This window comes from Tympanuchus pallidicinctus, unplaced genomic scaffold (genome assembly GCF_026119805.1).
Source record: "Tympanuchus pallidicinctus isolate F22 unplaced genomic scaffold, pur_lepc_1.0 scaffold1, whole genome shotgun sequence".
In the NCBI taxonomy this organism is placed as follows: Eukaryota; Metazoa; Chordata; class Aves; order Galliformes; family Phasianidae; genus Tympanuchus; species Tympanuchus pallidicinctus.
Genome location: NW_026294618.1, coordinates 14,181,804 through 14,208,135, shown reverse-complemented (window position 1 = coordinate 14,208,135; position 26,332 = coordinate 14,181,804). Strand labels below are relative to the sequence as shown.

General features: G+C 45.0%; 1 protein-coding gene across 2 annotated transcripts in view; it reads left to right on the top strand.

The window, feature by feature from the left end:
• The window catches only part of HPCAL1 (hippocalcin like 1), a 52,080-nt gene that overhangs the window by 4,801 nt on the left and 20,947 nt on the right, over positions 1-26,332 (top strand). The window contains exon 2 of one of the 2 annotated variants that reach the window (XM_052679734.1): positions 9,046-9,089. The gene's annotated coding sequence lies outside the window, so the exon portion shown is untranslated. Of the gene's footprint in view, positions 1-9,045; positions 9,093-26,332 lie in introns of both variants that reach the window. The other variant, XM_052679724.1, reaches the window with a different exon arrangement.

The following is a 26,332-nucleotide window of genomic DNA, read 5'->3' as shown; positions in this document are numbered from 1 at the left end:
GAGCTGAAAAGAGCACTGCAACTTAAAACTTTGGCTTGGAAGCAGCTGCTTGGAAGGAGCTGTCTGGCTCACTGCATCGTGGCTGCTGCATCTCGAAACGCTCCCAAAGCGCAGCCCAGAGCAAGCTCCTGCTGCTGCCTCTTTTGCTCCTGCTGTTGCCTCCAGCTTGCAGAGCAAGTGTCTTCTGAAATGATTTGTCCGTTTTGTGTCACTGCTTGGTTTAATTTCCTCTTGCTGCTTTTTGTCCTTCTAATGCTCTTGTGAAGAGATGGCTACAGTTAATGTACAGTAGAGAGAAGAAAGTGGAATCAGCATAAAAGCTCTCAGTGATTAGGCACTGCTTTGATTTCCACTGCACTGAGCTGTGTTGTTCTTGAGCTGAAGTGTGTGAGGTTTGTGGTTGGAAATGCAGATACTTCAGTCACCTTTTGTGACCAGTCTGAAAGCCATATCGACATAAATGAGCAGGAGTTTCTACATCAGCCCTCTCCCCGATCTTTGTGCAATAACACCTCAGTGGCTGCATCCTGCAGTGGAGCAAGGCCCGGAGGGGTGATGAGCCAAACCTAGCACTACAAGGAGCCCAGTACTTCAAAGCCCACAGCAAACACAAGGAGACTTGTTCCTCTCAGATTAGGCTTGATTTGGAGCAAACCCACTGAGATGGAAAGGCGTTGTCAGCTCCTTTCCCTTGGCTTTCTTAGGGACTGTGGCTGGATCCATGCTCAGGCTGTGGGAAGCCATTCTGCCAGGCCGAGCTGGGGCTTGCTTTGATTGTCAGAGGATACATCAGAAGCTTATTATGGTTTTATTTTATTTTTTTTTAATGGAAATTGGGTTTCCTTCCAGCTGAGGGTAATTGGAGCTGTGGTAATGGTTTAAAAGCAAGTAAGAGTGAGCTCTGAAGCCTCCTGCCACAGCTTTCTGTTCTCCTCATGTCATGGTTCTTAAAATGGCGTTTGTTCCTGAACCTCACCATTATGTGCCCTTACAAGAGCTGCCTTTCCCTCAGGAGACACACAGGGTGAGGGAGGACTGCTCTTCAGCTTGAACCTCCCCCCAGCCCTCCTCTCCCGCTCTGCAGGGCTGTCTTGATGCTGCAGACAAGCATGCACGGCCAGGCCCCAGTCGTGGTGGCACTGAAGAACCTGTCCTTTTGTCATGGCTGACATCTACTGAGGTCCTATTGGATCCTCAGAAGACACCGACAGGGGCACCGTGCCAAAACGGTTCGCTGCAGGCAGGTTTTGTCACATTCAAGCCTTTTAGCATTGCTAAAGGTGTCTTCTCCACTCTTGGCTCTCTTGACACTTGCCTGTGTCTTTCATCGCCTCCAGCTGGGACTGTCAGCAAGCTGTTTGCAGGGCATGCTGCTGCTTGCCAGAAGGCTTGTCCTCTCAGTGAAGTGCGCCATTACAAGCTGAGAGCACCAGCAACAAGTGCATTTATCAGGTGCTGATTTTTATGGGAGTAATTCAGAAAGACAGCTTTGATTTTGCCATTTCCAGAGCCCTAGCTTGCTACAGGACACAGTCAAGAGTCCAAACTAACTTGAATTACTAAATCTAGATAAGAGGAGTTCTCTCAGGGGAGATCTTATCGCTCTCTACAAATGCCCCCTGAAAGGAGGTTCTGGTAAGGAGAGGGTGAGCCTCTTTTTCCAGGTAATAGCGGTAGAGTAAGAGGTAATGGCCTCAAGCTGTGCCAGTGGAGGTTCAGACTTGATATTAGGAAACATTTCTTCTCCAAAATAGTGGTCAGTCATTGGCACAGGCTGCCCAAGGAGGTGGTGGAGTCACCGTCCCTGGAGGTGTTCAAGAACCGTGGAGATGTGGCACTGAGGGACGCGGTCAGTGGGCACGGTGGGGATGGGCTGGAGGTTGGACTTGATGATCTTCAAGGGCTTTTCCAACCTCGGTGATTCTATGATCTTCTGCCTTGACAGTTGGTGTGGCCCTTGTCTCCTGTTTCTGGGTGCTTCACAACTAAGGCCCATCTGTAGTGGGAGTTTGGACTTTGGCTGCTTCTTGTTGTCCAGCCTTGTTTGTAGGTGCGTGTCCCATGGCTGGCACTGGGGTCTTATGGGTCTCTTTCTTGACCCCACTGACACTTCGTGGTGAGGCACATTTGTTTTAAAAAAATAAAAAATAAAATAAAGTAAAATAAAATAAAATAAAATAAAATAAAATAAAGAAGTTCTTCATTATTTTCTCAAGGGGGTTTCATTAAAGCTTTGCAAAACCAGTTCTACTGTTCTTTTGCAGGTTGAGCTGTATGCATGTAGGCTTAGCAGACTAATATTAAAGTCTCCTCAGGGACTTTGAACACGCACGTGTGCTAGTGTAACAGCAATTGTATGGAAAGACAACACATCCTGGCTTGACGTATCACCAGAGGTAGGACTGTGTATATCACTCTCCACGTGAGCTTGCTGTTCATCTTCTGACCTGTGCCTGGAGAGACTGCGACAGGAGCAGGCATGTGGCTCACTGTCACTTAGGTGTGTGACAGAGTTTGTGCCATGCCCATTAGTCTGTTTCATGTGCCAAATTTGGCTTCACATGGCTTCCACAAAAGCACCCTTAGTGCCACCCTGCTACAGAAAGAAGGGACTTCCAGTGGTGTCACTTGAATGTTGCTGTGGAGCACAGATTGCAAGGGCTTAAAGCAAGCAAGGAAGCCCATCAGCCTCAACTTTGGCTGATATTTTACAGTCTGTAAAGCAGAGATTGAACTGTACGGGCACTTTTGCTTTTAATGCTGCTTCCCCAGCTCTCTGGAGGGTTAGTAGGAAACTAGAGCCTTGTTTTATTGCTTTGCTTTCAAGATGTTTTCCCCTTTGTAATTATAAAGTCAAGAATGTGTTATTTTTTTAATGAATAAATGATCTGTCCAGGAACACTAGTTTGTGATGAACTCATTTTAAATTCAGCAGCGTATTCCACAGCCAGAGAGTGCAGAGAATCCACGTTTTCATGTGGCATAAAATAGTCTTAATATACAGAGAGGGTTAAGGTTACTTGCAGCAGCTTCCTGATGCTGTAACAGCACTGATCACTGTAGTTTTATTTTTTAGTACGTTCATGCTTCAGTCAGTCCTTGGAAACTGAATTCTTTCAACTACTGCTCTGTTGTGTCCTTCCACCTGATAACCTTAGCAGATGCAAATTTGCAATCTCTTGTTAATAAAAAGCAGTTGACACTATGCCCTCTGTATCTGCTAAATTAAGATTTGCTAGGCAGCTACCTCCCTTCCCACGACCTCCCCTTGTTGCTCCATTCCTCCCCAGTCTGTGTCGTGTAACTTGAATATAATGTTTAGTTTAGAGCATCCTGTGAAGCAAGGAAATGCAAATGAAAAGGAGGACTGAAAGGGGAAGAGAGAGATAAACTTCCTGGGCAGTGAATGTACAGTGACATAATTTTGTTAATTGTACTGGGAAAAAGTTGAGAAGAGGAAATAGAGTAAATAACGGGCACTGTTCTGGCCTCAGCTGCCTGTATCCTTCTAAATGGCTGATCGTGTGAGTCTGAGCCTGACCTGGCAGCGTGTGGCATCAGTCACTAGTCTTTCTGGAAAAAAAGAAACCCTGCAGTTCAGTAAGGGAAAAATACTTAATTGCAAATAATTCACCTTGTTCTGACACTTTAAATTAGAATTAATAAAATCTAATGTGTTTAGTCACAGTGGAGTACTAAATTTCCATACCTTTCTTCCCTTCTTTTACACACGCACAGCTTCTATCGGAATTGAGTGCAGTATGTGCACTTACATGTTTTACTTTGGGAATCAGGTATGTGATAACATCAACTTACCCAGCTTGGCGTCCAGTATGAAGCCCTGGCTCCGAGAAAGCCTTCCTCACCATTGTTTGCTTGCCCTCAAATTTGTAAAGCTTCCTTATGTCATTATGCTTTCCTTTTAGTTGTTTATGTAGAACTCAAGTTTGGGCTGTGTTTAATAAGCCAAATTGCTCTGCTTATGTGAAACTGGGCTGCAAATATTGATTACTCGCTTAACTTGGGTGGAGATGTTTGTATGGCATCCTCACCGTCCTGATGTGGGTACAGTCATCCCCGGTGGCCCGTGTTTCTCAGCCAGCTTGTGAGAGTCCCTGGCAGGATGTACGTAAGCCAAATGTGACACATAATACAAAAAAAAATGCAGTCTTCAGCTTTGGCTGAAGTGAGCAAAGCTCCTCTGAAGCCAGGAGAATTGTGGCTGTGAGATGGATCCAGTGCCATGCAGCCTGTGGCGTTTGTTGGCATGCAAGTTTTCCCTTTGCTTGGGTATTTTTCTGTTTCTGTTGGTTCCCTGTTGTTTTCCTGAGCCTGGCATGGATAATTGTTTGTGTTGTGACAGCATCAGCCAAAGATAAGATTCTTGTACCACACACTTCAGGCTGTTCTTCACTTTAACCGCTCCAATGAAGCTGTCTTCAATAAATAAACCTTTGGGGATGCTCAGAGTGCTTTTTGGAGATGGCGCAACACTTACTCTAGACTTTATCTTCTACCAGTTTAGGTGCAAGCTCTTTGAATTATCTGGGAAATGTATCTACTCTGATAATAGCACATCGGTGTGGCAGGTATGCAACAGAGCGTGATGGCATGGCTTATTTCCTAAAATTTCACCCTGAAAATGGAGGGATTGGATCTAGAGTTTTGGGTTGTCTGGCCCTGTTTGCCCCAGTGCATGTGTCCAGGTTGATGTGTGCAAATTTAGGTGTGTTTTCTGTTCATAGTGACTGCTGAAGCAGGTCTAGGACCTATGGACTCTGCTACTGGGGCTAGGATGAGAGGCTTGAAGTTACACCAAGGGAGGTTCAGGTTGGATGTTAGGAAACATTTCTTCTTAGAAAGAGTGGTGAGGCACTGGCACAGGCTGCCCAGGGGGGTGGTTGAGTCACCGTCCCTGGAGGTGCTCAAGGTCCGTGGAGATATGGCACTGAGGGATGTGGTCAGTGAGCATGGTGGGGATGGACTGAACTAGATGATCTGAGTGGTCTTTTCCATCCTTAATGATTCTGTGACTCTTATCTATGATTTTGTGATGGAGTTGCAGCTGGGTCAGTGACCTGAGGGAGTGAAATTCAATCCCTGACTTAACCAGATGCTTCTGTGATACTCCTTGAGAACCTGTACATCTGCTTCCCATTCAGTGCTTAGATTATTGTGCACTTCTGGGGGTGTTGTAGGCATATTGCTGAGGTGAAGTGGTTGTAGGAGAGGTACCATGGGCAGCATTCAAAGCAGAGAAAGTAGGGACGGCGCTTGAATCTGGTGAAACACAAGGCATCTGTCTAAGCACTACTAGCCCCTCAGGGGACATACAGCTTGAGATGTACCTGCACTACAGTCAGAGCAGGATGCTGAATAGAAGACTTGAATTAGCTTTTAAATTAGCCTAGATCTGTAGCTGTAGCAGCCTAGAGCATGGTGAGGGCTGCAAAACCTGCCCAGGAACCAGAAAGAATTAACCTGCAGGCTAGCTGGGAGCCACAGGCGTGCCAAGTGATGCAAGTGATCTGCTGGATTTAGGCGAGCTGGAAATGAGCCTGGGGAGTGAAAATCCTCTGACAGACAGGGGAATGCCTGATGCCTCTTCCCTCATTGAAAGGCCTTGAGGAAAACAAAGCAACCTGCAGGATACATCCCTCTGAGAGTTTCTTTGTGCCATGGGTAAGAAAAAGAGGAAAAAACGCCCACATTTTTGTGAAACTGCAGATTCCAGATGAAAAAGAAATTGTAGTGAGGAAGCGTTGCTAACAAAGCACAGGCAGCATCTAGCGTTGGGGTTTATTTCCAAAGCTGCACACAGGGATTGCAGACAAGTTGCACTGTTCTCAAGCACGGCAGTGTCACTAACAGAATTCATTTGACCTAGTGCAGTTACGAAAGCTGGACTTTGGAAGTGTGGGAGGGCCTTACTGGTAGTCGGCATTGAGACTGATCAAGAGAAATATCAGCCTGAGGGAAATAAGTGGAGGCTGGGATGGAGCAGGGTGAAATGGCTGCCCTTTGAGAATGAGAAGCACCAACACTTGAGGCTTCTCCGTTGTGTACAAAGAAACTACATTTAATGTCTGTGACATGGCGCAATGGAATGGGGCTGAAATCATCTTGGAAAATGAGAGCAAAAAAGCATTTGTCACCTTCATTTCTCTTACCCGTCAGTGAAGCTCTTTTTCCGAGGAATGTCTTTACAAATTGTTCTTTGAACGCATCTCTTCCTTAAGCTTTCTGCTAACAGAACTGAAAATAGTAGATTGATGCACTCTCCTCTTCCTGCCCAGCCTCCAAAAGTTACTGACATCTCTTCCTTTAATTCTGCTTTGTAGTTGAATTTCTGCCGTAAGTTGCTTCTGCTAATTCAATTATACCTTACTTTTAATTGGCAGTGGATTTGAATACTTCTTGTGCTGTTAACATGGAGATTAACATGTGCTGGCCAGTTACCCTCTACTCCTCAGGCTGGAGCAAAAGTTTTGGATAATTATAAGAATATAGGCAAGGTTTGTTTTGTTTTGTTTTGTTTTGTTTTCCTAAAAGTTTTGGAATGCAGAAATATAGTTGAGGACTGGGAAATGGCTTTTTGTTTTATTAAGCATATAACTACAGCCAAATCATCTTGATGTGCTGTTCTGTAAGGTCTCCTGAATGTGACACGCATGGGGAAGGCACGATAATTTGTACCAGTGGCATAGAACAGAGATGAGAAGTGCTTCTGGTTTGCATTTCCTCTTTTGCTGGTGACCCAATTTGGTTCTGACGTTGTCTTTCCATTGGGTTGCATTGGTCAGCAGCCTGAAGCGCTTAACATCCGTTCCTGTAAAAAACGAGAATAATGGGTTTTCTTCTAAGAAGATGTTGAGGCTGAAATTCTCTGTTTAAATGCCTGCGTTGCTGCCAGTTCACAACTGTGAGTTCCTGCCTGGTGATCTTGGGAGTAATAGAAACTTTAGTAGAGTCCTGATCTTCCTTCCTGTGAGCAGTAGACTGATGGAGTTCACATCTGCACCGAAGAGGGAAGATGCTGGCATAAAATAGGACGAGAACCAATCAGGGAGCGCTCACATAAAGGGTGTGGGCTTCTTTCCCTTCTTTATTTTTCTTTCCAAATTCTCTGGGCCTTGGGAAAAGGTTTGTATAACACAGTCCCCAGCTGCTGGGAAGATGTGCGCAGCAGGGTTGGGTCTTTGGTCAGAGCCGCTCAGCCAGCATTGCAGGCGGTCGGGGCAGAGGGCACCTCATGGCAATTGTCTTCTTCTGATGGTTTGTGTATCAGCCTGATTTCAGCTGCCTGCTTGACTTTGGTGTGTTTCAGTTTCTCCTTGGTGATTATTTCTGAAAACATGTAGAAAATTATGGAGGTTTCCGTAATGATGTAAAAGGAAAAATATAGTGCTGAATGTTTTAAATGGGAGGAGATGGAATTACAGTACAGTCTGACTTTTATTACAGTATTTTCCTGGAAGTTAATAAATTATTTCCCACCTAAGCATCTTCCGGGTGCTTATGAGTAATAGGCAGCGTGGATTAATCTGGAACAGATTGTGTCAGACATGCTGATTTCCTTTGATAGCAGGGCAACCAGTTGTGTGCAAGAGAGCAGATGATACCATGTGCTTTGATCTTAGCTGTCTTTTGCTACTGGTGTTCTCAGAAGGAAGCTGGAGAAGAAGAATTTTGGTGAAACTCTTTCCTTATGGATGGTGCAGAGATGTGCTAACTGTACTCCAGGCTTCTGTCCAGTACTTGGCCAAGTCATGTGTGGTCAGTCTCCATAGGCTGTTGGTAGGGGGTTGCAGAGATGGGCCTGCTTGGTCAGTCAATTTATCAGCATTGTAACTGATGCTTTTGATAAAATACTGGTTGAGATTCAACAGGTAGTGTCACAGTGGGGAAAATGGCTAGTGCTTGGGAGGAGGGAGATTCCAAATCTTTGGACACAATCAGAATCTGTATTTGGAAGGTTTGTTGTCTGTACTGGAGGTGTTGACCTAGGCTTGTGGTTACCTCTGGTGAATGAATTGGCAGTAGGGATACTTCAGGGTGTGGTGGAAGGGTTTGAATGTAATCACAAAAGGAGGAATTCCCCCTTGTAGGGTGCTAGAAGTGACTGTTGGATGGCTTGTTGCTATCTGGGATCTCTGTGGCTGGGTTTTTTTGTTGGAAGGACCAACTACGTTACTTTGGGATGGAGCACTGTGAGGGTTTTGTTGCAGAGCTGTGAGATTGCAGCATCTGGAGGCATTGGGCTGGAGGCAAGGAGCAGTAGGGCGAACTGTGAGCAGTTCTGTGGGAGGATGGGAACTGGAGCAAGTTAGTTTCCCAATTTCCTTATCATTTTCGATTTCCTAACCACAAACTTTGAGAGATTATGAATCGCAGGACCAGGTGAGCTCGCTCCTTGTGCTCTTGTCTGTGACTCTTGTGCTGATGAACCTTGGTATTCAGAGCTAGCAGATACTGAAAAGATGCATATTATTATATTCTTTTTTTGAGTGTCGTGCTCAACTGATAGAGAACTGATTTCTGCCCTTTGAAAGCAATGCTTAATGGCTCCAGAAATCCTGGAACAGGCCTTGTTATATTCCAGTGCTGTTTCTCCTGTTTTTGGATGTTGGCATAGCAGTATTCTAAGGCATAAATCAAGCAAACCTTTCCACCACGGCATTTTGATGCAATTTGAAATTGATTCTTGCTTATTTTGGAAGTGTGTTTTACAAAAAGATGTAGGGGTGGTTTCAGCAGATTTTTGAATGCCAGAAGAGATCACTGTGCAAATTCAAGAGAAATCTGTGTGTTTTTCAACATGGGTTTTGATTTCTCTTTCAGGACAAATAATCAAAAGCAAATGCAGAGGATGAAGTAGTAGTTGTCGCTCAACTTAGAGCAAGAGCTGTAGCAGAGCTTTCATGTGTTTCGACAAATTCTGATTTGAACTGGGAAAATTTGTGGAGAGGAGGCCAAAAAGAAGGAAGGCTGTCCCTTAGAAGAAAGCTGTGATGTAAAGCATGTTTGTTTTGTTTTCTCCTTCAGGCAATTGAGCTCTGTGGACTTTTCCTGAAGAGGTTCCAAGATAGGTGGTGAGTACTTCCCAGATCCTGCTTCTTTTGAGCTATGCATTACGTGGGAATGGTAGGGCAGCTGGTGCAGGAACGTGCATTGTCTCAGCTTGTGGCACGTGTTGAGAGCTGGCTGGCTGATCTTTGAACGTGAAGTTGCCATCAAAATGGGAGGCTTTACCTTTGCACCAGAGTGAGCTTGCTGAGACTCGATAAAGTTAAATGAATTTTATATTTTCTTAAGTATTTGACTTAAATCATGGAAAGTCTGTAGCTGGATTTTGCACAGAAAGCCTGTGCAGCCTGGCAGGCAGTGGTTTCTGTGTTGAGGAATAGCCTTGTCCTTTTTCTCCCTTTTGTTCTGACCATCTGTGTTAATCTGAAGGAATGCAATTTCCAGTGGTTCAGATGACCTGCATAACTCGTGCTAATCTCTGCCGCGTGTGACCGGTTCTGCCCTGGCGGGTACCCAAAGCTTCCGTGTATTTCATTTGTCTGCACTTCATTAGTTTCTTATTTGTAAGTAAATGAAACATGAAATCAGAGAAGAGCTACAGGAACACAGAGTTGATCAGAAACACTGGCAGCCAGGGAGCCAGCTCAGGCACTGGGCATTTCTCTGCTCCTCCCTGCAGCCAGCCTCTGCCAGCACTGCCCCAGCCATGCTGCTCTGCAGCACCCTTTGCTGTTTGCATTTGTTGTTTCTAGAGAAATCCACACCCTGTTTCCTCTTTCAATTCTAGATTCTTTCCAATGAGATTAACGAAATTATATCATTATGCATTAATTGCTCAGGAAGTTTATTCTTTAGTTGCATTTCCCTAGTGCACAGGATACAAGCTATTAGAGGTCTTGTGTGTACAGACTGACTAATGAACCACAGCTGAGTGTCCAAAGCCTTTCATGGACTTCTCCATCTTTTAAATAAATGTATTTTCAATAGGTAAGGTGCCTTTCCCCACGGATGATGCCAGGCTGACTTGCTGTATCTGTACAGAGTATGGTTGAGATGTGGCAGGGGGGAATGGTATGCTATACTGAGTTCATGTCCACCTTAAGTATGTGTTCGTTTTGGCCAGAAAACAATTACTTTTATTTATTACTCCTTTAAATTTATTTGTCTCCAATTACATCTTTTATCAACAAATTATCCCTTACTTAATAAACGATGTTTTGGTACTTTTGGTATTTTTTTAAGGGGAGCTCAGTTAATCCCTAACATTCCTACTGAGGCATACATCCGTATAACACGAGTCTTACAGGGCCCAGTTATGAATCCCCTGCGCCTTTTGCAAATGTTCATGTGAGTAATAGCTTACGAACTTCTCCTGTCCCCCACGCCTGCAGCTGCCATGAATCTTCATTATAAACCTGTGTGCTCTTTGCACTAATAATTACTATATTGAGACCTGAATCATCAGTTGATCTTTTTGAGATGTTGAAAGATGAATGAAACTTTCTTCCTGAGGGCAGAGTGGAGCACGGGGCTGCTGGCTGTAGCACTGTCTTAAAGGCTACATAATTTCCTGCTGCCTGTTTGCATTGAACTTACATTGGGTTTTCTTTTGCTGCCGTTTAAGGTGACACTTATATTGGTGATAGGTACAAAGCTTGCTAATACTTCAAAATAGACTTAGCATAGTTGTTGTTTTTTCTCCTGCATTATCCCTTTGGGTAGTGCTCTCAAAAGCATGAAAGCCGTGTGGTCTTCATGAAACGTGGACTTTTATAAAACAGAATTTGAAGCTTTGGGGTGTTTGTGCATTACAGTTTTGCTGCTGTTATGGTCTGTGCTTCTCTTTGCCTTTAAAGTTCAGATATGTTATTTATTCTGATTTGGGAATTTAAATGGTCCGTGGCAATATTAAGGTAGTTCTAGGACATGCAGCAGTTTCTGTTTGGAAGTTTATGGCATGTGGTGAGACATGGGCAGACAGATAGGCTTGAAGTGCTGAGACCACTGGGCAACTTTCAAAATACAGCATGTGGTCTGTGGTGTGGGGGTGGCTTCAGAGCAAGGGGAGCACCATGACAAACATGAAAGTGCCTGGCAGTAGCTTGGATCTCACTCACAGTGAGTACTCTTGGTGTGGAGAGTGCACAAAGTAGCCACTGAGGAGGGTTTTGGGAGCCTCATCTTCAGCTGGGTGCTTGAGTGTGGTGGCCTCAGCCAGGATGGGGTGTTGGAGCATGTTGCTTCAGTGCTCTCCTGATGGGGTACTGCAGGCTCTGATGGAGCAAGCTCTTTAGCTGCAGTGCTGCCTGTAAGCAGATAAGCAGCTCTGAGCACAGGCACTGTCCCAGCCAGAGACTGCATGTGATGGGAGCATGTTGAACTGGGGCCACTCTGTGCAAGACAGCCAAATTGGAGCTCTGGTGGTTCTGCTAGGAGGCTGTGTATCCTGGGTGCCAGCAGGATAGCAGTACCCCAGCAGTGACATTGGGTGTCTTCTGCATGGGGGTCTTCTCCATCTGGGGCATGAATTCAGTGGCTAGAGCTATATGCTTTTCTTCAGGGTGGCAGCAAATGGAAAACAAAGATGTGTAGGAGAGGGAAGATGGGATGTGGAATGGGGTGAGGAACAGACAAAACTGCCTGTCATTTGCATGGGCATGGGACTCTATGGCTGAAATGGGGCTGTGAGCAATAGTCCAGGATGGGACATCAAGATCAGCACCTGCGAGGACATCAAGACTTCAATCTTAAAGTAGAGAATTGAGTTTTTGCCACCAAAGATCTGTCCTATTCAAATAGCTTGGAGAAACATTTTATGAGTTTCCCAGAGAGGTGGTGGATGCCCCATCCATAGAGACACCCAAGGTCAGGCTGGACGGTGCTCTGAGCAACCTGATGGAGCTGTAGGCATCCCTGTTCATTGCAGTGGAGTTGGACTAGATGGTCTGTAAGGTTTCCTTCCAACTCAAATGATTATTTCATTCTGTGATTCTCAAACTGGAAATTGAGCTGAAACCTGTGCAAGCTTTGTTTCTGGGGGAAGGTAGCACCCCTTGAATGGAGATCTCACAGGGCATTGGAAGTTGGGCTCGTGGAGATGCCTGGGGACTGCCTGCATCTTGTCATGGAAATCTGAGTGCTCTTGCAATTGGTACTTGGGTATTTTGGGGAATACTCCTGTCATATAGATCAGGGCTGGGGTGATCCCTCTGCTGTTGGTGTGCAAGATCTCCAGCACAGGGACCTCCTCCTTCACCTTGGAAGAGAAGGAGGAGGAAGTCATAGAATCATAGAATCACCAAGGTTGGAAAAGACCTAAAAGATCACCCAGTCCAACCGTTCACCTATTCCCAATAGCTCCTACTAAACCATGTCCCTCAACACAACATCCAGCCTTTCCTTGAACACCCCCAGGCTCGGTGACTCCACCACCTCCCTGGGCATCCATTCCAGTGCCTGACCACCCTTTCTGAAAAGTAATACTTCCTCATGTCCAGCCTGAATCTCCCCTGCCGTAGCTTGAAGTCAAGGAGGCTAGGGGGAATTGAGGCTATTCTCCCTCATTTGTGGACATTCTCTGTGCTACTGCCTTGGAAAGCCCCCTGGCTTCTCCTGCTGGGGAAAGGGATACCTTTCACTGGCATTAGCTTATTCTCTTACCTTTCCCCACAGTTTGATAAAACCTTCTGCAGCAGGCTGTGAGGGCCAGATGTCTGCTATACGCACGGATATATTGCAGCAGGGAAGAACAAATGTGCAGTGAATTGGAAAACTTGTCTTAAAAAAGCACAAATGGGGAGCACAATAGCAAGTGAAGTACCTTTGTGTGAGTCGCTTATGTAACAGCATAATTGAGAAGAATTTATTATGGCTTAAAATGTGTCACCAATCAAAGCTTACGTTTTTCTCCTCTTCCTGCAACCAGCCTTAAAAAGTGATATTTGAAGCTTTCTGTTCTTCTAGGTTCTGTTATAAATGGATCTTATTAGCATTTCCACTGTTGAGGCATTTCTGTGTTGTATTGCTTCTAATGTGTACGGTTTGCTCATTCAAGGATATTAAGGAAAAAAACAACAATGAATGTGCAGCACTGCTATTCATCTGTTTTTGTTTTTATGAATGAATCAGAAGATTCTGAGCTCTCACAGGCTTCCTGATTGCCCAGTTTGGAAGAACTTTGAAAATTTAAAGATTTTACTTGATTCTTTACAGCAACAGGGAAAAAAATTAAAAGCAGGCTTAATGAGATAGCCAGGATATCAGAACTGGAAGATAGTGGGGCGCAGCCTTAAAAAGTGGCGTTAGTATTTTATGCATGTTATATACATGTTATTATAGAGTTACCCCTTGATAGCTCTGTCTTCCTCTCTGTGTGCTGTGCCTCCTCCAACCACCCCTCACCTTCTTCACTTCGTATAAATGTCACTGTTCAGCAAAGGGAAAAGGAGCATTCCTCATGCAAGTATCTCGTGTTGATTCACTGCTATACAAATGTTCATCCTCTAATAGTGCAGGATTACAAAGCATTATCATCCTCAGATTGACTCAGGTAGTGCTATTTTTATTTAATCTGCATTAAGGTATCATTGCGAATCTTTGGTCTTGCAGCATGGGGATAATACGATTTACTATTTTTATAAAAAATCAACATGGCTGTGCAAATCCTGCCCATACCAAGAGCTGCAAAGATTAGTCATGAGCTCAGCACATCTTTTTTTTTTCTTTTTTTTTTTCTACATTTCTTTCTTTAAAGTGCATCATTAATTCTTGAATTTTCTTGTGACCTCAATCATGTTGTCCAAGCTTGGAATAAAATACAGTGGCATGTTGGCATGTAGCCCTTGCTGGGAAAAGCCTTGCTTGCTGAGATTGGAAAGGAGCTATCCATTCAGACCTGGCCACTTTGTTCTTCTCAGGGAGGAGGTGTCTGATGTAGGAAGAATAGGATCCGTGCTCTCATGCTTGACCAACCAATTCCAGCAATTACTTCTTGTGGGTGCCATTCTTGTGCTGCCCACATCCCTTTGCCTTGCTGGCTTTGGGGCCAGCTCTGCCCCATCTGTAAAACACACTGAAATTTGGCATCTCCTTTTATCATCCTGCTGCAGCTTTTGCCCTGATAAAGCCAAGAGAAAGGCATGTCCTACAGTTGAGGTTAGCCTGAGGGTGCAGTCAGTGCTATCTACAGGCAGCACATCCATCCATCTGGGTTCCCGCTGGTCAGGCAGACAGCACCCAAACCACTGCAGAGCTGCTCTGTTTTCCTGTGTTTTGCTGTGTTTGGCCTTTATTGAAAGGAGAAAGCAATAAGAAGCAAGGCCTGGTTTTTCTGAACTGGAACAAATATTCACACTCTGGAGTTGACCAAAATTAGTTTCCTCATTTCTGGTTAAGAGCACAGCAGGCAAACACTGGGAAAAGCTACTGTGAGCTGGCACAGTTGTCTCCAACTCTGAAAGGATGCAACCACATAGGTATGCAGTGGGATTCAGGACATTAAAAAAACAGAACCATCTGGGTTGGAAAAGCCTTTCAAGATCAAATCCAACCGTCAACCTGACCTACTGAGTGCCATCACTGAGCCCTTTGTGCCCTAGTGCCATGTGCAAGTATTTCTGCCCCCTTCAAGCTGTCTTCTTCAAAGAAGGAGAACATCTACATCTTCCTCATTAGTCATATACAGAAATGCCTGTCCTTTCAATGGCTACATAATTGTTACTTCACACATTTCTAAAATGATGGTCACTGTGGCTGTAGTGTTTCGTAGTGCTGACTGGGCAGTGCAATCTGCCTGTTGGAAGGTGTGTTTGACAGTTGTAGGTCATGAGGATGCTGAAAGTTTTCTATTGGAGCCCTTCTTCCAAAGCCTTTCGGCTCTGTTCCTGCTAATGGTGAGCTTTTGAGGCAAGTATGGGAGCCAGCTGGTAAAATCTGACCTGTTCTGTGGCTTGTAGGGTTGGTGAATGTAAGCTGTTGGATTGGCTGTAATAAAATAAAGTGAATAATTTTGACTTGGGGTACATACTGGATTTAAGAACAGCTAGGCATGAAGGCAAGAAGACATTTCTAAACACTAATTGAAAGATTTTTTGAAGACCCTCCCATCTTGAAGTTTTGACCTACCTAATGTAATTATCCCTTTAAAAGAAGAACATCCCCCAATTTGTTTTACTTCTTTTACTTTTAGCCTGTGTTTGGCATTTGGGACTACCATTATTTCATGAAGCAGCGGCATTAAGGCATGTATTAATCTGCATCCATCATCTTTCATTGTCTGTTGTGTACTGCTGCTACCTATACTTACCTATAGAATAGGTAATTATATATCATCATTTATACTTGAGTCATGAAGGCAGTTTGTTTTTAGGTCTCCTTGTAAGTTACAATATCTTCTTTCTGAATTATGATGAAATATTTTAACTCTAATAAGGAGTACAATGGCTATGTTAATGCAAGAGTATGAAAATAGAAACTTCAGCATGCAGCAGCTCGAACGGATTGCTTTCAGAATGCACTGCGGGTGTCTTCACTGAGTTTGTGTGTTTTCTAAGTATTTTGAATCCGAGGAAAAGAGCTTTTTCCTTTTGTTTTGCTTGGGTTTGTGTTCTAGTTGTTTCTGTTTGAAGATGGACCAGATATATTTGATAAACTCCGCTCCTCACTCAGACACTCGTATAAGAGGATTGAATGGTCCCTCTTCCCCACTATAAGGAGAGTGGGAGATGAATTTACCTGTAAAATGACAACTGAATTGAGGACTGAGGGATGATAGTGTGTACACAAGATGTTCCAGAGCTGGCAGGTACTAACTGTTGAGTTTTGTGGAGTACCTGGAAAATGACTGCAGATTGTCCTCTTGAGCCATAGGCAGGATCTCAAAGGAAAAGAGTTTGATTTTTCATTTTTCCAGGCTGTCTGCTTCTTCAGCGATTTCCAGACTGCTCCAAGCTCTGTGGTTGCACTCACTTCCAACCAAATGCTTTTTCTGCACCCTAACTTAGTAGGAAAGTTGACTTTACCATGTTCTTCATCCTTCACATGATGATGAGGGAATCGTTCTGTTTTTAGCTAATCACAGGTCAATTTGACTTTTATTTCTCATCGCATCTCAAGCTTCCTTCCCTTCAGCCTCCCATGTTCTGTAAGGTGCTTGGGCAGTGCATGGCATGGTGCGAGCAGGGATAGGTTCTCCTCTGTGGTACTGCCTGTTCCTCCACATCCAGGCAGAATCCTGGGTTTATTAGGTCTAAATGCAAGTGAAGACCTGTAAGAATTGTTTTAATAATGGGAATGTCAGCAGACTCCTGAGTACAATGATGCTGCAGGATGCTTTCATAAATCTGAGGTTATGGGATGACAGTTGTAATGGGAGTTGCATTGGGAGGATGTGAAACTGCAGTCATTAAGCAAAAATGGGCTTTTAAACTAATGGCAGATGCCCAAAAACAGTTTTGCAGTGAAACCAATTCCCTTAGGCCACCGTTCTTCAAATTATGCGGGTCCTGTTGACTTTTAAAAACAGGAAAATATTTTGGTTTTGGTGCTGTAGCAGTGCTTTACATTTTTCCCAGAGGTCAGGCTGCTAAGCTTTTGCTAGTTTTTAAGCTGGAGGTGTTAGAAAATGATGAATGGCAACAATTCTGGATAATGCATTCCTCATCATTCCCCCAAATTAAGCCACCTGCGATACCAAGTGTTCACACCTGTTCCTGGCTGGATTTTCAAGCCAGTGTGGGCGTGTTTTCTCTATCCAAAGTCAGCTGTGTTTAACCCAGTAGGTAATTCTGTACAATGCCTCCACTACACAGAATTTTATCCAAATATCTCCATCAAAATCTCATTTCAGCTCATGCTGCTTCAGAATGATACACAATAAAGCAGTGTGTCGCCCTGTCTGCTCTGAAGCCATCATTCCCAGCCTAAAGCAGGAGGTGTTAGGATGCAGGTATTGCTTTCTCCTTTGCACCTGAGGGATCCCAATGGAGGAGTGCTCCCCACCAAATGAAGCACATTGGCCAGTTCCTTCAGGAGGCGTTGGAGGAGTGTTTGGTGGTTGCAGAAGGCCGACTCTTTATCAGCCATCTGCTTTCACAACTTTTCCTTTCCCCTACCCAGCCTTGGCCTCTTCCTGGAAATAACATGCTTGGGCTCCATATCCCTTCACCCTTTGTCCTTCAGCTTGATCAGAACTTGTCATCTTTTTGTTGTTATTTTTCCTTCTATTGCATGGAATAGAGGAGAAGGGAGAATAACTCTGACTGTGAGAGCATGCAGAGCAGAATCTGGTTCTTCATATCTCTTCATATCCTATACAGCTAGAAGCCCACTGATTTCCTTGTGAACCCAGGCTCAGCCTTGGGCTGGCCTTACTTGCTTGTTGCTGAGAAACTCCAGATGCTTATATTTTTAAACATACAAACATACATATATATATATATTTACAAATATGCACATTTATATATATAACTTTAAGGAAACAATTCCATTAGATACATATATGAAATCCACAGAGACCAGCTGTATTTTACTTGGAAGCTCTCCATGCTGGAAGATGACCATTTAACATGGGATGTTAGGTTTCTCTAGGAGCCCTGCAAGGCTGAGTACAGGTTGGGAGGGAGGGACAAGAAGTACCCTGAGACACTGGGTGCAGATTTCAGCGCCGTGCGAGTTGTCTCCTGAATGCCACATGCAGTCCAGGCTCTCGGTAGGTTTTGACATAGTGCTTCTTTCCACCACTTTGGTTCTGACCCTTGCTTTGTGGTCTGCCCTAGCCAAAAATGTGTTTTCTGTGCGTAGAGCTTTCTGGAAGAAGAGAGAGAACTGCTGTGACTTAGGCGATATTTTCTCCTTTCTGAGGAGTCAGGAGAGGAGAGTGGAAGAAGAAAGGTTAAATTAACAAGAGCATGAACATTTGAGCAGATGGCTGACCTTTCTAACACCAAGAACCATTTAATTTTAGAAATTTGCAGGCTATTTTAGGTTTGTCATGTTCTTTGCAACCAGCTGAGTGCAGGTCTGCGATATGATTTATTAGCCCACCACCGGGCTTTGTTGCCTAATTTCCCTTCTGTTTGCACCACTGAACTCTGGGTGGAATAAGCAAAAAGGAGAAGCACATGTCTGCATTATAAGAGCATTGATTCAAAGCCCTGGATGCTGAGGGAGGAGGGACGGTGCTCATCATGCTGCAGGGAGCCCATTCCTGCAGACCCAGGTGCTCAGTCTCACTTGCTGCCCTGAGCCATCCTCCCCAGCATGATGAGGGATGTGGAACAGTTAATTGTGGTCAGGGAGGAGACAGATGATCATCCTGCCCCAAATCACTTAAACGTCTTAAGGGTCTACCCTTGTCTGCCTGGACGAGCCAACTAATCTTACAGCGAGCTGCACAAGTGGGCTTGGAGCTATATATGGGACCCAGAGAGAAAGGGCACAAAGCAACCAATTCCCCTGTCCTACCTCTCCCCAAAAAACTGCTCAATGTACATCCCGTTGCTGCTTAAGGAAAACCACAGCAGATCAGCTGTTCTCCAATTCATGCTTTTTTGTGAGTTGACAGCAAATTGCACTTTGGAAAGTTGTTTGGCAGTTTGGAAGAGCACACATCTGCACAGCAGCCAGCCACAGGTGATGTCCTTAGTGGGCTCCTGGAGAGCCGCTGGGATAAGTGCTGCTCAGGGTCCTGCCTGGGGTTTGGTGACACTGATCAAGGTGGAGGAATGATCAGGGGACACCCTAGGAGTGGTGTGTAAGGGATGTACCATGTCGGCCTATCGGAAGTGGAAAACAAAGCAAAGGATCTCTACCCAAGCGGCCCACGTTTCTCTTACAGCAGCCGAGCATTTCGCTGCAGTTGGCTTTTCTTAATTACTGCTAATGCTTCTGCAGGCTGTGCTGCTGCAGAGATGGGATGTGCTTGGCCCCGAGTCAGGGTGAGGAGACTGGCCATCTGCAAGGCTGACTTTTTTTTTTCATTTATCGTCCCTAAATGCAAACGTGATGCTATGAGAATGTCTGTTGAACCCACTGCTTCACCCCACCAAAGCTACCATTTTCTGACTGTTTTGGAAAGTTGTGTTTGGCAAATGGCTGTTTACTTCATTCCTCTGCTGTCACTGTCTCCTGTCCGTGAGATGCAGATCTGTGTGTGCAAGCTTAGCTGCAGCTCAGTTTGGAGAATTCTTTGAAGCACTGTGGCTTTCTGCACTCTGTTTTTTTTAGCATCACTTCTCTCATCACAGAAATGGGCAGCTGTCCTCCCTTCCCCCATGTGGTTAAGCTTTTAACGCCCTTCCTATAACACAGGGTTATGAGATGCTCTATGCGAGGGCAGCAACCCATGTCGGTACCCCAGGTGCTGCAGGCACAGATGCTCAGCTTCCAAGGGAGGCTTCTCTGGAATTACTTCCAATGAGATAGGTTTCTCAGGACCACTTGGGAGGATTAGCTTTTGTCTGTCTGCCTATCTATCCGTCCATCTATTTATTTTGAAGAAAAGTGATTTTCTTCGTCTTGTTGTCCTTATTAAACGCATACTGTTCATTATTTGGAGCAGCTTCCTCAGTTTTTCTTTTCTTTTTTAAATGCTCCTTCACAATAGAACTCCTGGCAAATACCACCTGGAAGGTAAGAAGGAGGTGTCTCTCCATGTTGAAGGGTGTTAGGGTGTTAGGAGCTGCTAAACTTTAGACTGGCCCTGGCAGGGTGAGCTGAAGGGAGGATGAAGTGCTTTTCACATGGTGACTGCTCTGTAACCCAGCATTGGCTACCACAGCCCAGCAGTGGGAGTTTGTGGAAGAAAGTGGAGCACAGAGACTGGAGTTACAAGGGGAAACACAATTACTGAAGCAAAAGAGCAAGCGGTCATTCATAATCTATAAAGATCGATGCTGGTTGCCCTCGGGTTTGCCTCCGTTGTCTGAAGATTTCCTCATTAGAAGTGGTTTCTGTAAATGGCATCTCTTGGGGAGATCTGAAGGGGTTGGGCTGGAGTTGCATCTGGGCGGTCGATCAACTTTCATCTATGAGCCTTTTTTTCCCCTCAGAGTTGGTTCTTTCTGTAGCAGAGAACACGTCTGAAGCAGATGTAAAACAAAGAGTCAGATTTGACTCGAATCACTATGCCCTCTTATAATTTTGCAGTCTGAATGAATTCCAAAACAATTACATTTATGCTAAGTGGGCAATAAATGATTAATCTGCCAGCAGGCAGCCAGTGCATGAGTGTCTTTGAAATAAATTTTGAGCCTTTTTGCTGCTGTTCTTTCCCTGCAAGTGTGATGCAAAGATAGAACAGTGTCAGTGAAACAAATCATGGTTTGTAGCCTGGTTCTCTTCCAGTACACTTTTCTTCAGCATCATGCTTTTTTGCACTGGAAAGCATATAATGAAAGGGGTATGAAGTATGCCCCGAGCCAGAAGAACATTCAATCTCCTATTTTATTTTGGGCATGTGCTTCAATTATCATGGGGTCGGATGGATTTATTTGTGCACTTAGATACGTGTTTCATCTGAGTCAATAAAGATGCCAAGAGCCTTTGTTGATGGGAGGTCACAAGTGCTCTTCATTGTTAGCTGCTGGTATCGTGCAGAACATGTGAAGATCCTCATCAGTCATCTCTGTACAGCCTGGAATAGCCCTTAGAACAGGATAGCTGCTTACATCTTAACTTTGCCCTCAGCAGGTCTCCAGCGGAAAGCACTGCCCAGTGCTTGGTGATGGGCACAGCTGGATGTAGGAAGGTGGCTAAACGCTCTGCAGTGCAATGATTTGTGAGACAGAAGGCAAGGCAGAACTAACTGTAAGGCTGCAGAAAAGGCTTCAGTTTGGTTTCTTAGGCATTTTGGAAACTTGTACGTTTTTAACATTTTTGCAGCTCGAAGTCACAGTGCTACTTACTGCATTGCATCAGAACAACTGACTCAGAAAAGCCTCATGTCTGCTCACGCTAGAGACTTGCCTATGTGCTAGCTCTGGTTTTAATTGTCATTCTGTTGGAGATGTCCCCCGAGCATTTGGCAGGTTGAAGGTTAAGCTGTTTTTCATTACTTGGAATAGCAGTGATACATTCAGCCTACACCCAGTCGAGCTGGCTGGGAGGCGATGAGCAGCAGAGGAGCTGGGCATAAGTCACACAGTTACTCATATAGCTTCTTACCCTTTCTTCAAGTTATTCTGGTTGCTATTCTTCCAGCAACACCCATCTTGTTTTCCTGGTAAGCTGGACAAGAATAGGTTTGTGTGGTGGGAGCAGTGCTGTTGTGCAGGCTGTGACTCCCAATGACCTGCAGCCACGTGGTCAGTGCCAGTGGTGTGGTTGAGCACTGTCTTGGTGCAGCACTTGTTGCAAAGAAATTGGTGCTGCTCTGTGGCAGAACTACAGCTCTTTGCTAGGGATATTTTCTGTTTCCCTGAAGGCAGCCCTGTGCTCTGATGGTGACGCTTCAGTGCTGGAGGTTTTACATCCATTTCATGCTGTGGTTTTTGGTTTAATCCCAAGAAGAGGCAGCTCTCTCAGGTAAATGAGTCGCCTTTCTCTTGATTGCGTGTGGCAGAGGAAAGGAGTGCTGACAGTGCTTATCAATGATGCAATTGGCTTCTGCTCGGGTACCAAAGTTGGGGAAATGAGCTCCAGGCAGACACCTGTGTGACATTAGGGTTATTCGGGGCAAAGCTTGTTTGTAGTCTTAGCCTATTTGCTACCAAATTTGGGTAAGTAAACGTGAGCCAGACTGCTCTTACTCCACAACAGCTAGGCTGGGTTTGGTCTGCCTTTTGTGCCTGTCCCCGAAGGGATCGGATTAGTGGCAGCCAGAAATAAACACCTCCTCTGGGCTGCCAGGTGTGGGAGCCTCTGCAGCTCCTGCCAAAGGGATCAGGCAGGGGATGCACTGCCGAGGTCAGAGACTGGATGTGAAGGCGCTGAGGAGCGCACCTATAGCAATCCTGTCTGTGGGTGCCGAAGGATGAAGCTGCAGGTGGCAATTAATCTCATTTAATCTTATTTTTTAAGATAGGTTTTTCTCCTTGCATCAAGAGACTCTTTCAACAACCTGCTGTGTCAGTTGCTCTGTGAGCGGGTGGTAGTCAGCACTGCTGGAAAGAGCAACTTTTAGTAGCCATGCTGGTGGCACAGTCAGCTCAGTGCTGCTGCGGGGGGCAGGATAGACTTCCAATCCAGAAGCCAAGGGGGTCCTCTCTGGGTGCTTGCCATGTTGGGAGGTGCCTCACTTCCCTCCCTGGTAGGAAACTGCCCCACTTTCAGTGTGAACTTACAGGCTGTTATAAAGGTTTGGGGTTTTTTTTGTCAGCTTTGTGGGTTTTTTCTTTCCACCTGCTGTTCGCTATCCTGAGGTGCTTTCAGTTTTAGAAGTATCAGCCAAGTTTGCTTCTTTTTTTTTTTATTTGTATTGCTGAAGAACATTTTGATCTTTGCTCTTTATTTTCGTTGGCATGATCTAATTCAGCTTGACTTTGGCAATTTCTCTTTACCCCTTGGCTTCCCGGCCTCTGTGACACAGCTGTCTTTGCTGCGTTCCTTTGTGTTCCTCGTAGGCGCTCTGATGAGTCTCAAGTATCCCTGTTTTGGTGAGTATTTAGTTAGTCAGATTGAGAATTGTTCCCAGCAAGTCTCCCCTACTTTGCTTGGGATACCAGCTTGTTTCTTTTCTTTTCACACTTTCATCTTTACTGTAAGAACACGTGAAGCTCCTTACAATTCTACCCAGCTTACTTCCCTGCTAAGTTCCTTGGACTCCTCTAAGCTTATTAAAATTGAAAATGTTAATGTCTGTGTTTCCAGTCAGGGTTTCCTTTTGCTTACTTAACCCATTGCTCCATGCTTGTGTGAGTTACTTTCTGTGAGCACTTACAGCTACTTACAGTGTCTGAATTAGCATCACCCTGTTCTACTTCAGCAGCTGGAGGGCTAAACCCACTGCCTGCTGCTTCCAAGAATACCTGTGGTCAGTTCTTAATGTTATGTTCTTTGCTTTAACATTTGGGACAGTTGCAGTTCCCCAGTATGTGACCCCTGCTGGCACCTTTATCTCCCTGTGGGCCTTGTGTTCTGCTGTGCAGTCTCACATGAGCACTGTGGGGCTTTCACGTCTCTTCTGCTCCCCTCTCCTGGGCTGCTTCTCCTCTAACGTCCACTTCTGCTTCCTGGCTTTTCCATTGCTGGCTCTTCTGCTGTATTGCCCTGGCTCCCAGTATCAGTATGTTAATGCCTGCTCTTGTTTCTTACTCATCATCTGCCTAATTATCCACCATCCTATCTGACTGCCGCTGTTGATGTTAATGTGCTCTTTGTTCTCCAGAGTTTAGATGACACTATGTGCTTTTTTGTCCACATTTACCAATCTCCCCGTCTGTTTATTAAAACCAGATGTGGGAATTAACTGATTTTCCTGATTATCCTCTCTCTAGAGGATTTTTTTTTTCCTTTAGTTTAAAATTCTCAGCCGTGCCTGCTGTGATCACAGACGGCCGTACCTCCTCCACTGAGAAACATCCTTTTTCCATGCACACTTTCTGGAGGCAGAACATCCTAAAACTTCCCTTGCAGTATCAGTTCTTGAACCATATGGATGACATTAACTTGTAATGGCTTTTCCTTCCTTTTGTGGGGTTGAAAGCAGGCTCCTGGGGATGGTGTGAGGAGGCTCAGCCTGGTCTCCACAGGCTCCCTGTAGCCCAGAGGGATGTGGGCACCTCCAGGGAGCATCTAAAACAGGCTCCTGCTTTCTCCGCTTCATCTCCTTGGGCTGCTCCCCCCTGCTGGCACAGGGGCTGTCCTGTTCTGAGCCAAATTTAGCTCTGTTCTTGAGCCCCTGGGTGAGTTCTCTGCACACTGAGGACACTTCATATCTTACCAGAAAACCAAAAGGAAACACCTCAAGCAATGAGGAGCTCAAATACTCTAACAACAAGGACTAAATATAGTGGTGAAAGTGAAAACAGAGAACTGAAAATAGTATGGCCAGAGACATGAGATGGAAAAGGAGATGGAGAAGCAGGGCGCAAGGGAGGAAAGCCAGCCCCAGCAGAAGCTGCAGTCCAAAGCAGCTGAAGGATTCCTTGCTGCACACTCATCTTGCAGCATCTCTCTGAGCAGGAGGAATGAGTCCAGATTGCTGTGTCTACAGTGAGTTCTTGTTTTATTTTCCATCAAGAGGGTAGACTCCAAATCAGATTTCCACCCTTAGTTGCTTTACATTTTTAGCCTGTGATTGGATTGCAAATGCACATTGCATATTTACATTTCTGGAAGCAGGCTCTGCTGCTGTCTTCTTAACCAGAATCCAAGTTAATTTGCTGAGCTTCCAGATGGGAGCCATTTGTTCCTCTATTACAAATTTGCAGGAACGCTTAATTTAATCTAGATTTTCTAGCTGAGGAGTTGGCCTAATCTAACATTCAAGCATTTTCCCTGCTTCCCATTCTGCTTCTTTTTTTTTTTTTCCCCCCCCCCTCCCTGAGCCAAATTAGCACTTGTACAGAATGAAGCAAATTGATTTTGCAGTGCAAGCCGCCAATCCGTCATCCATCCTGCTCAGCTCTTGGGGAGCAGATTGCCTTTCCATCTCCTGCAGAAAGGCTCCTGAGAAGAAAGCTGGGCATGAGGTGTAGCCGGAAGAGCGTCTTAGCAGCATTTTGCTTGGTTTGTTGAGGCCTTTTACATTTTACTATGTTCTTTGTTTTAAACTCTTCAAGGATCACCTGACTGAGCTCGTACAGCTGCTGAATAAAAACATTGTAAAACGGCTGTTGCAGGTAGATAAGTTTATTTGCAGGGGAAGGCTCATAACTTTCCTTAGCAACGTTCAGCCTCCAGTGAATCGAGTGATTTGTGATTGTATTATAGCCGTTTCTTTAATGAAATTTTAAACTACATGCCTCTTTACAGTCACTTCTGCCCAGGGTTCCTGGATATCCATTGAACACTGAGTATATGATTTCCGAGGCGTGCAGTGCATGCTGAAGAGGCAGATGCAGAGCAGGCAGGTGAGGTTAGCTCGTGAGCTGGGCCCTTTCTTTGCTAATGCATTTTCCATAACAGTTGAGATTGCGGTAGGAAAAAATGATGCGTCACGTCTTTGCTACTTTGGTTTCAGAGTGAGTGCATTGAAGCAGCTTGAGGTCAGTTTTATTCTTTCTTTTTCTGTGTTATAAATTCCCAGTGCTTCCAGTAGCCAAACCTCATCCCCAAAAAAGCCCAGGAGTGCTGCACACAGAGACGGGAGCCTTGCAGGTGCCACATGTTTGGAGCAACGAGCTTGCTTGTGAGCACATCCTGAGCAGACTGGGTCAGCAGCCTGCAGCATGTAGCAGTCTGCAGTTGCCCTACCTGGTCCTGCACAGGTGGGCACAGGCTTGGCACCACAGCTCAGCCTCGGGACCGGCAATCAAAGGGTCAAAGCAGGACCTGGGCCAGCTTCTCAGCACCGCTAGCAACTGTGAAACACCCTGAGACAAAGGCAATGTGGTGGATGTGGTACAATAAAAGATTATTTAAAAGATTATTTGTTTGGTTCCCAGTACTCAGGTTAACAGGCAGTAACCCAAGCAGGGAGGGATTTATTTGTTAGGAATACAAGCAGTGTAGGAGTGGTTTAGATCCTTATCTTGGACTGTTTGGATAAGGTACTGACTCATTAGAGAGAATTGGTTTTGTTTACTTACAGGCAGTGAGATGACATAATGAGCCAGTGCAGAGAAGCAATCGAATATTTGAAATTATATGAAGGATTCTATAAAGCATATTTTATTGGAGCATTGTTTTCCTTACTCTAGGATGAGTAGAAAGAAGTAGCATTTGTCACAGAAACAGGAGTATCTGTGACCTAGCCATAGGATAAGCTCATTATTTTGAAACTGCTGCCTGGAAGTTTTTTTCTCCCCATCATGCTGCACATGCACACCTCCTTATGACCCTTCAGGAGTTTCTCAGGATCTTCTCTTGCTTTAGCCTGAATGCAACACCAAAAACAAGTTTGTGCCCTGCTCTCTCTGCTTTCCCAGCGCACAGCTTGTGAAAATGCCGCCACACCGCTTGGCCAAGCTGCCCTGTGCAGCCAGAACTGGTTCAGGCTACCCAGCAAATCCTATTAAGTCGGGAGTGTCAGTGCAGCATATAAAACTTAGGTTCAGAGGGGGCTATTTATAGCTGCAGTAAGAGTATTGTGTACACGGGTTTTTCTTTCACTCCTAATCTGGGACCTTGGCAGGTTTGCCATCCCCTTTACCTGTGCAGCAGCTCGGGTGCCAGACCTCCAGAAACACTGGTGTTCAGCTGGAAG